The sequence below is a fragment of the Gossypium raimondii genome, chromosome 3 (assembly GCF_025698545.1).
Source record: "Gossypium raimondii isolate GPD5lz chromosome 3, ASM2569854v1, whole genome shotgun sequence".
NCBI classification, from domain to species: Eukaryota; Viridiplantae; Streptophyta; class Magnoliopsida; order Malvales; family Malvaceae; genus Gossypium; species Gossypium raimondii.
Genome location: NC_068567.1, coordinates 14854708 through 14864682, shown reverse-complemented (window position 1 = coordinate 14864682; position 9975 = coordinate 14854708). Strand labels below are relative to the sequence as shown.

Below are 9975 nucleotides of genomic sequence, written 5' to 3'. Positions count from 1 at the left end.
TCAATATTATTGGAGGATTTCTCGATTGGCCACAATGGAGATATTATCCTTATGTCAATACTTACAATCATGGATGGATGGATTATCCAAATTTTGGCTATGAACTAATGTTGCTTGCTCCCACACAACCAGTTTCTTCTAATTCACATATGTTTCTTGAAGAAATTATTAAATCACTTGCTACTAACACACAACAATTTCATAAAAAGGTAAGAGCGATAATTAGAAATCTCAAGAAAAAGGTTAGTTAATTAGCGACTACAGCGAGTAGATTGGAATTTTAAGAAAAAGATGAAAATAGATGGCTATTCCCAAAGAATCAATTAATTAGTCTAATATCAAAGAATCGAAGTCATTTGTGATAAAACTTCCTTTCCTGAAAATATTTGTTGAATCTAAAGAGGAAGAGGAGGATTTTTTTTAACTTTCTGTAAAGTAGAGGAGAAAGTAGAATATAATGCTCCAATAACAAGGATTTATTCAATTCATTTTTTAATTGCCTTAGCTTTTATACATAAACTTTTTATACATCAAATGGATGTTAAATTAGCTTTTTCAATTGGAGAATTAGAATAAGAAATTTACATGAAACAACCTGAAGAGTGTATTTTTCCAGGTCAAGAATCTACGGTTTGTAAACTTCTCAAAACTTTATATGGTTTGAAACAAGCTCCTAAATAGCAGCGAGAGGAATTTGATCAAACTCTAGTAAATGATGGATTTTCCTTTATAAAAGTGGACAAATGTGTATACACAAAGTGTGTTAATAGTGATTGTGTGATTATCTGCTTATATGTTGATTTTTAGTACTAATCAGAAGTTACTACTTGAGAAAAAAATATATTGCTTCCAAAATTGACATGAAAGATATGGGGGAAACAAATGTTATATTGGGTATTAAGATCATAAGGAAAGGTGATAGCTTGATGCTATCATAAGAGTATTATGTTAGGAAACTTCTAAAAAAGTTTGGACACTTTGATGCCAAATCGATGAGTACTCCTTATGATGGTAACACTCAACTGAAGAAAAATATACGTGAACCTATTTCCTAGTCAAACTATGCACAATTATTGAGACTTTGATGCATTTAATGAATTTCACATGACCAAATAAAGCATATGTCGTATGTTGACTAAGGAAAAATATATACATAACCCAAGTCATGAACATTGTGCTACTATAGTCAGATTTGTGAAATATTTAAAAGAGACCATTAATTATGGTATTTATTTAGTGGGTCCTATTGTATTAGAAGGACATAATGATGCTAATTGGATCTCATATTCAAATGACACAAAATGCAATAGTGGTTACATATTCACCCTTGGTGGTGGTGCAATGAAGTTTAGCCAAACAAGCTATTATAGCAAAATATACTATGGAGTCAGAGTTTATTGCCCTAGAGTTGGTTGGTAATGAGACGAGTGGTTAAAAAACTTGTTAGAAAATGTTTCATTGGGCATGAAGCCTACAAGTTTTGTGTCTATGCATTATGATTGCAAATAAGCAATATCCATAAAACTTTTAATGAAAAAAATAAACATATTCATCTTAGAGATGATGTAATTAAGAAGTTGCAAAATAATAGAGTAATATCAATTGATTTTGTGAAGTCAAATATGTATTTTGTTGATATTTTAACTAAAGCCCTGGGGAAGAAACTAATAAATGAAACATCGAGGGGAATTAGACTATCGCCAAAGGATGAGGTCAATAATGATGGAAATTCAACTTATGTGATTTGAGATCCCATGAATTAGGTTTATATGGGTAAGAACGAAGTCATTAGTTGACCAGTTAAGCACTATAAGATTATGTCACTCCTATGGTGTAAATAGTGCTTAAACGAGAATTGCATTGATGTTGAGGTTGAGTAAAAACTCTTAATCAAATTCATATAATTTATAAGTGGTGTATTGCTCTAGAAAATACACTTGATGGAATGACCTATATGAGTGTGAAGTGGGACTGCTTCTATGAGATTTTTGGCAAACTCTAGAGCACTTATGAAAACTAAATATGCACATGGCTTATTAACGCACAACTGCGTTGAAAAACGAATCATAGATATAATGTGATAAATGAGAATGCTAGTTTACATATTGAATAATTGGTTCGTAGAAATTTCTTTTCACCAATTTTTTAGTAAATTAAATCTCATTTGTCAAAAATTTTGATTCATAGTCCAAAGCACACCAGGATAATTGCACTGTATCAAAATACTCAACTAAAATTCTTTCTTAATTCTTTGAAATATGTAAGGGCACTGTTGGAAGTTTTATGCATTTTAAAGAATTACACAATTTCACATCCTTTAAAGAAATCTCTCAAGATGATGTTTATATATCATTATTTTACATTGGGCCTATAAGAGCCAAAATAAGAGGATGGCACCCGCACACGAGGACTAAGCCCAAAAGCTTAGTTAAGCTCAAACGGGTTGATTCTCCCCCTATGTGTGATATTAAGCCCGGGTTCGTTTTTCTTTTTTAGTTTTTCCTATTTTTATTTTATTTTATTTTTAGTGTTTTAGTTAAACAAGGTTACTTGATTCTTTAACTAAGTCAAATTTCCTAACATTATTATTAACCAATAAAATCATATATTCTTTGCCAAAATTATTTTCCCAACATTATGTTTTTCTAATTTTGGCATTCATGGCACCTATAAATACCATACATGATTGCACTTCAGAATTACTCAACGTTGTTTACCTTCTCTTTCAAATGCACTTTGCTTTCTCAAAGATTTGTACTCTAGTTTTAGCTGAGTCTTTAATTGGTTTGTTCTTCCTTGTTCATTATTTTTCTATGGTTAACAGAACTGTTTGTTAAATCTTAAGGGATACACGAATCTGCGAAATATCCTTAAGGATAGTGATATTCACGCCTCAAGCAATAATTTCATGTTCCTAACCCTTGGTTTTACAACATATTTTTTGTGTATGAAAAAAAGAGGAATGTTGAGAAATGGATTTTTCAAGCTAATTGAGGGTGGATTCAAAATCATAGAGGCATAATTATTTGTTATAATGCACCCAAGAGGTAAGCACCTTTGGATACTCTTACTTACCTAATGCAATAATGTTTAGGTAAATGATATAATCATGTGAAAATTAGGAATTTTATTATGAAATCATAAGGAATAAATTCCATGGATTAAATATTTTGAAATAAGCGGTTGGTAAGTTATGGTGAAAATGGTTGGTTATAAAATGCCATATTTTCTAATATTGTATTGTGAAAATTTGGTGGCCATGAGATAATTGATAACGAAATTTTGACAATTGATAAAATTTATGAATTTATCAATTAATTTAGAAAAAGGTGTTAATATGCTATGATAGGGTTGATAACTCTAAATTATAGAGTTATTTTAATACCTTTTAACTTACAATTTCATAAAAGGGTGGTTGATAACAATTTTTGTTGTAATTATTCTAATTTTTGTTATTTGTAATTTGTTATTAGGATAATGCACTCTGGTTGATTTATATGCTAGGATAGGAAATTTTCATCCATAAAGTTGACTATTGGACTTAGAGGAAAGAAGTAGTTGAAGTTCACATACTGACGCTCAATGCCGCAACAAAATTGCAACACAAGACCTACGAGATTGGGCTGAGATGTTGTCATCTTTGGACGTACCAAATTGGCTTGTTAGACCTCAGAATAATCCTCAGCCCAATACTAGAGAGGACCACTAAGTTTGGACAACCCAAACTATCCAAATGTGCCCAAACCGTCCATAAAAGGGGAGGAAGACTTGGTTTACACCGACCTCAACTACATGTGAGAAAATCAAGCAACTATCAACCATTAAGGAGGAAACTTCGGGAGCCACTAATTAGCATGAAGAAAATCAAGCAAACTCCACCATGAATCAAGGAACCAATGGCAAAAATACAAGGGGATTAGGGGGGACTAACAAGTATAAATAGGAGACACTAGCTACACCACAGCACGCCGCATTTTTAGAGCATTCAACTTAGAGTTGAGAGTAATAAAGAAAAACAAAAGCTTGAGAGCATTAAGGTGAAACAACACTTAAGAGAGGAGGAGAGCCACCGTAAGAGAGCAAAAAGAAGTTAGCCAAATTCAACTATTATCTTTTCTTAAACATTTAATAGCCTAGGAGAACTGTCATTGGCTATTTATCTTTCATCTTTCTTTTACCTTATTTGTTGTCTTGTTGTTATGTTGATGAACATGATTGAAAATAGTCTTCTTGCTTTCAATTTAATTATTATGGCTTAATGTTATTTTGCTATAATGATTATGGATCTTTGACATGCTATTGCCGATTCTTTATTACTAATGTTTATGCATATGATTGTTTATTCATTCAAGTAATTACATGTTCAACTTACAAATGCATGGTCATCATTGGTAAGTAGAATGATTTAATCATTTAATTTAAGAAGAGGTAATAATTGATAGACACACAACTTGAATGGTGCATGTTGATGTCGATATTGAGAGATGATTGCTTCATGCATAGTCCCTATGAACGATGCCTGAGAAGGTGATCTTGACGTTAATTAGGCATAAATATATGTCAAGTAACTAAAAGATTAATGTAGGACTTCGAGAGAAGCCTACAAAGTGAAGAAATTGGATGAATAAATCATCATATTTCCACAAATTAATCATAAAATTTTAACGCATTGTTTTCAATCATTTCATGTTAAAAGGGAAATGCTTATTCTAGCCTTTCATGTCATTGTTGTTGAATTTATAGTTAGAATTTTCTACTACCGTTCTCTTTTGTGTTATTTAATTTGTTTTGTATTCTTAGTTTAGTTTAGTTTAGTTTAGTTAAATCCTTAATTAAATCATCACATCCAAATCTTATTACTCACCAAAGTGTTTAATAATTAATTTTTCACTTATTGATTCACTTATACAATCCACGAGGAGACGATAACTTTATACTTACTACTTTATTACTTATTTATGATTGTGTACACTTGCACATCATTTAAAAATTCACAAACAAGTTTTTGGCGCTATTTTTGGGGACTATTTTAGTCATTATTTTTAAGTTAATTTTTTTCAATTTGCTTTATTTTTCTTTTAATCTTAACTTAGTTTTTTTGTGATTTTTCAGGTGTTTATGAATACAGATCAGATTATTGATCTACTTCCAATTGATCTTGAAATTGAATGCACCTTTAGATAGAGAAGAAGAGAACAAGTAGCTTAGAGACAAGCTACAGAAATGAATCCTGCACAACAAGATCAAAGAGATAGAGCTGCTAACACTCAAAATTCTGGCATTGTTGTTGATTATAGAGGTCGTGCCATCTGTCACTATCCTATGCCTTTATTTAATGAATTTAATCCAAGAATAGTGAGACTCAAAATTGAGGAACCGCAGTTTGAATTGAAGCCAGTGATGTTCCGAATGCTTCAAACGGTGGACCAATTTAATGGGATGCCTACTGAAGATCCAAACCTTCATCTCCATTTATTCATTGAGGCGAGCAACTCTTTCAAAATGGCTGGAGTGACCAAAGATGCTTTATGATTGAAGTTATTCCCATAACATTGAGAGATAGAGAACAAGCATGGTTGAACTCCTTATTGCCCGGTTTCGTAACTACATTGAAAGAATTGGGTGAGCAATTCTTGATGAAATGTTTTCCTCCTATAAAAATGTCAAGCTTCAAAAAGAAATCATCATATTTCAACAACTTGATGAGGAATTTCTATATGATGTATGTGAATGGTTCAAAGAGCCATTGCAAAAATGTCCCCACCATGGTATTCCACATTGTATTCAATTGGAGACTTTTTGCAATGGTCTCAAAGCACATACTAGAATATGTGTAAATGCTTCTACAAATGAAGCCTTTCTTTCTAAGTGCTACAATGAAGCTTATGAAATTATTGAAATAATTTCTAGCAACAATTATCAATGGTCGACTAATCGAGTAGCCACAGGAAGAAGAGTGGTAGGATTATATGAAGTTGATGCACTTAAATCTTTGGCAACTCAGATATCTTCTATGTCTGCTATGTTTAAAAATATAACTGCTAATGGTTCCAATGTTAACATGACAGGTCAGCAGCTAAATCGGTTTGAGAATATCTCTTGTGTATATTATAAGGGTGACCATGTTTTCGAGAATTTCCTATCGAACCTAGAGTCAATCTATTACATGAGGAATCAAAATCGAAATGGGCCGCTGTCGAATTTTCACAATCCTTTATGGCAGAATCATTCAAATTTTTCATGGAGCAATCAAGGGGCTGGTCTGAGTAACCCTTATATGCCAACAAGACCAAACTATTAGCTAGGATACTCTTAAAAAGTGCGGAAACCTCCACTAACTGAACCTGCAAGTAATCGTGAGAATTTGTTGAAGGTGTACATGGCGAAGGACGATGCACTAATCCAAGGCCATGCAACAACCTTAAGGAATTTTAAAAATCAAATGGGACAGCTAGCCAATGAGTTGGGAAGAAGATCCCAAGGTGATTTGCCAAGCTACATCGAGAATTAGAGAAATGTGAGCAAGGAACATTGTAAAGCCGTTACCTTGACAAGTGGGAAAATGTTAGAGACCAAGGATATTGAAGATGAAGATGAAGATGAACCCTTTTTCACTCAAAATAAAGAGTAAGTTCCAACTAATGAAGGAATTCCCACATTACAAAAGTTTGTTCCCACAATTGAGAATTCCACACTTGAGACCAAGACAAAATTCCTACCACAAAAAAGTACTTCAAACAAAAGTAAAACCCTACCACCTTGTTATTCACAACAATTCCAGAAGCAGAAGGAAGAGGTTTAGTGTAAAAAGTTCTTAGATGTGTTTAAATGACTACATATCAACATCTCATCAGTGGAAGCTCTTGAAAAATTGTTGAATTATATCAAATTCATTAAGGACATTGTAAAGCCCTTGACCCAATCTAAATCTCAGGTGTTATGTCATTCTTATAGATGTAACTTAAAATTTTCTTTATTATTCATTGATGTAAACGTCTATCTTTGTATAACTGAATTTCTTATGATGTACATTGAATGGCTATATTTACATCTTGCTTATGTACAATTGACTATCTATTGCTACTACATATTTTCTTATAAAAATACAATGTATGGTTATCGTTTCGGCTCAATAAGATTTCAGACTTTCCTACTTTATCTCTTAGTTTACTGGGTACACTTTGGGATACTACTTAAAGAACTTTAGCGCAAATTTTGACATGCCACTTGTTTTCCTCTGTAAGCATAACAAACTAGTAAGCTACTTTCTTAGCATATCCTTGGCATCATCTCTCGGCATACAATCTTGTACAGACCTAAAAACATAAAAAACTTTTGTAAGTTCATAAGAAGTTAGTGAGCTAAACCTTAGGGTACCTTTTTCATTCCTTCTACGTTGCATATGATATTTTACACATCTTTGGGTATTTCTTGTCTTCTCTTTCTTCTTTGGAGGGTACAATACTGAGGCTACCATCTTTCTTTGTTTGGAACTATTTTCCTTTCTCTTGAGCATACTATGCTTAACATCTCTTAACCTTCCTTATCCTTTCTTAAATCTTATCTTTACATAATACTTAACCTCTTTACTTACCTTAATATCAAACTTAATAACTTATTCCATACTCACTAGTCTTATAATTATCTTTTGGCGGGGTAGACTATGCCTAATACTTAACTCAGATTTTGCCCATATCTTCCTTACTTCAGTGTACTCTCTATTCTTAATTGTAACTTATATATTTGCCACGCCACATACTCTGGCACACACTAGCTTTTCAAATAATCTCTTATAACTATTCAGGGTTCACAACTCATTTGGTGTTGGCCCAAAGATGTCTTTATATGGTCATCATGAGATCTGTTCCTTAGATTCCGCCACAAAGGCATTCCTTTCCAATATGGGCTTTCCTTTTTGAGTCTCACCATGAAACAATCCTTTTAACGGAGTTTGTCGCAAGGCATACCTTTAATCGAGATAGCCAAAAAGGCATCCTATTAACAGAGATAGCCACAAAGGCATCCTTCTAGTAGAGATAGCCACAAATGCATCCTTTTAACGGAGATAGCCATAAAAGCATCCGTTTAATAGAGATAGCCATAAATGCATCCTTTTAATAGAGATAGCCACAAAGGCTTCCTTTTAATAGAGATTTCCACAAAGGATTCCTTTTGATAGAGGTAACCACGAATGCTTCTTTTTCATAGAGATAGCCACAAAGGCATCCGTTTAGAAATAGCAAAAAAACTCACTTTTACGAAAATTGGTGTTTTTAACAATAAGGATTTGCCTAAACTCACCGTCGTGAGGTTTGCCCCTTATCATTGGTACTCACCCAACCATTCTTTACATATTCCATATGATGCCATAGCCCAGCCATGGTCTTATATTATATGATCTTCAGGCTACCATGGACTTGTTCTTTTAGAGATTTGTATTTTTAGTTATGACAGGCCCCTTTAGACGACTCCAGAGTCAGACACAAACATGTCATGCAGGCCCATACATGACAACTCATTCACATCTAACTTATTCATGTCATCAAAACATACACATAGGAGCTTTACTCATTCAGACACATTACCCTTAGAGATTATAACCATTTTTCATAAGAATCGTTCATGCAAGTTCATAAGACATACATTTCTCGCAGAATTATCGCATAATGCATTTTTTGATTATTTTCATATATGGTTTTAACATGCATAATACATTTGTAAGATTCGGCTTAGGGACTCACCTTATTACCTTGAAGGCTGTCAAACTTTAAATCTAATATTTCGTTGTGACAACAACAACTTGAGTTCCAAATCTTTCATTCAACCAGGTACTATGGCTTCCTCGCCTCGTCAAACAGAGACACTTTGTTAGAATCTATTCAAGTAACCTTTTTTATCATTTTAAACCCTAAACATAATACTAAGCCTTACCTCTTTAGGTATACTTACAGATTTGTGCCCTTAACAAGTAGAACCTCAGAACATACCTTTTGTGAGAGGATAATCACTAGCAACAATCGAGGTTTCAAACTCATATATTGAGGGGAAACTTTCATCTACTCCTAGCCCTCAACCTTAAGAAGGAAGATAGCCCCGTAACTTAACCCAGGTGTCCTTTTGACTTAAGACAAGTCTTAATGAGAACTTAGAGAACATAACATCAAGACTGAATGGCTTATCAAAATCTGCCACATCTAAGAAACTTACCTAATACTCATTCACCTTTTGACTCTTTTAGTTCATCTTTGGTTAGTTCCCAACCAGATTTCCTCACAAATCAACTAGTACGAGGCCACATTGGTCACTAGATGTATTATGCCTTCTGACCTGGCCTCATACCTCATAACCATCATTTTTACGTAACCATCACTTTCATTTTGCTTATCATCCTTATCTGACTAGGAATCCTTGTCTACTTATTTCCATATTAGAGTCCGCCAATTCTATACGCCAAAAATGCATTTGGGTGGCTACTACTATTAGTCAAATATTCCTCCGTATGGTTCCTTAACCATTCCTATTACAGAGGGCTGTATAAACAAAACATTCTTGGTTCGCCTATTCTATACGCCAAAATGGGCCTTTTTGGGCGAACATTTATTCGCCTGCCATTTTTCTATATAATTATGCGTCTAATTCAGAGAGTTATACACTCTTACCATTATCTTTTGAATAGTCATACTTAACTTAACCATAAGTTTCGCTTCTCCATAATACCCTAGACTAATGTGTTACTAACACGCTCAGAAAGCAACTTATACTTAATCCAATCCTAACGTTGGACAACTTAAGACTATCCTTTTAAGCCTTATTCTTATGGACTATATTTCAAACTTTTAGGATTTTTTTTCCATTAGCGTACTCGTGATCTTCTGTTTCTTAAACAAATCCATCACTTCACTTATTCAGAACTCATTCCAAAATTCTTACTTCTAAAACAACACCCGAATACTAGGGCTTCGTCGGGTGAGATGT

At 33.4% G+C, this 9975-nt stretch overlaps 1 non-coding gene across 1 annotated transcript; it reads right to left on the bottom strand.

Moving 5' to 3' along the window:
- Positions 1 to 5665: 5665 nt before the first annotated feature.
- Positions 5666 to 5772, bottom strand: LOC128040163 (small nucleolar RNA R71). Its single transcript, XR_008194822.1, has one exon. It is a non-coding gene; the product is annotated as a small nucleolar RNA R71 (small nucleolar RNA).
- Between the last annotated feature and the right edge of the window lie 4203 nt (positions 5773 to 9975).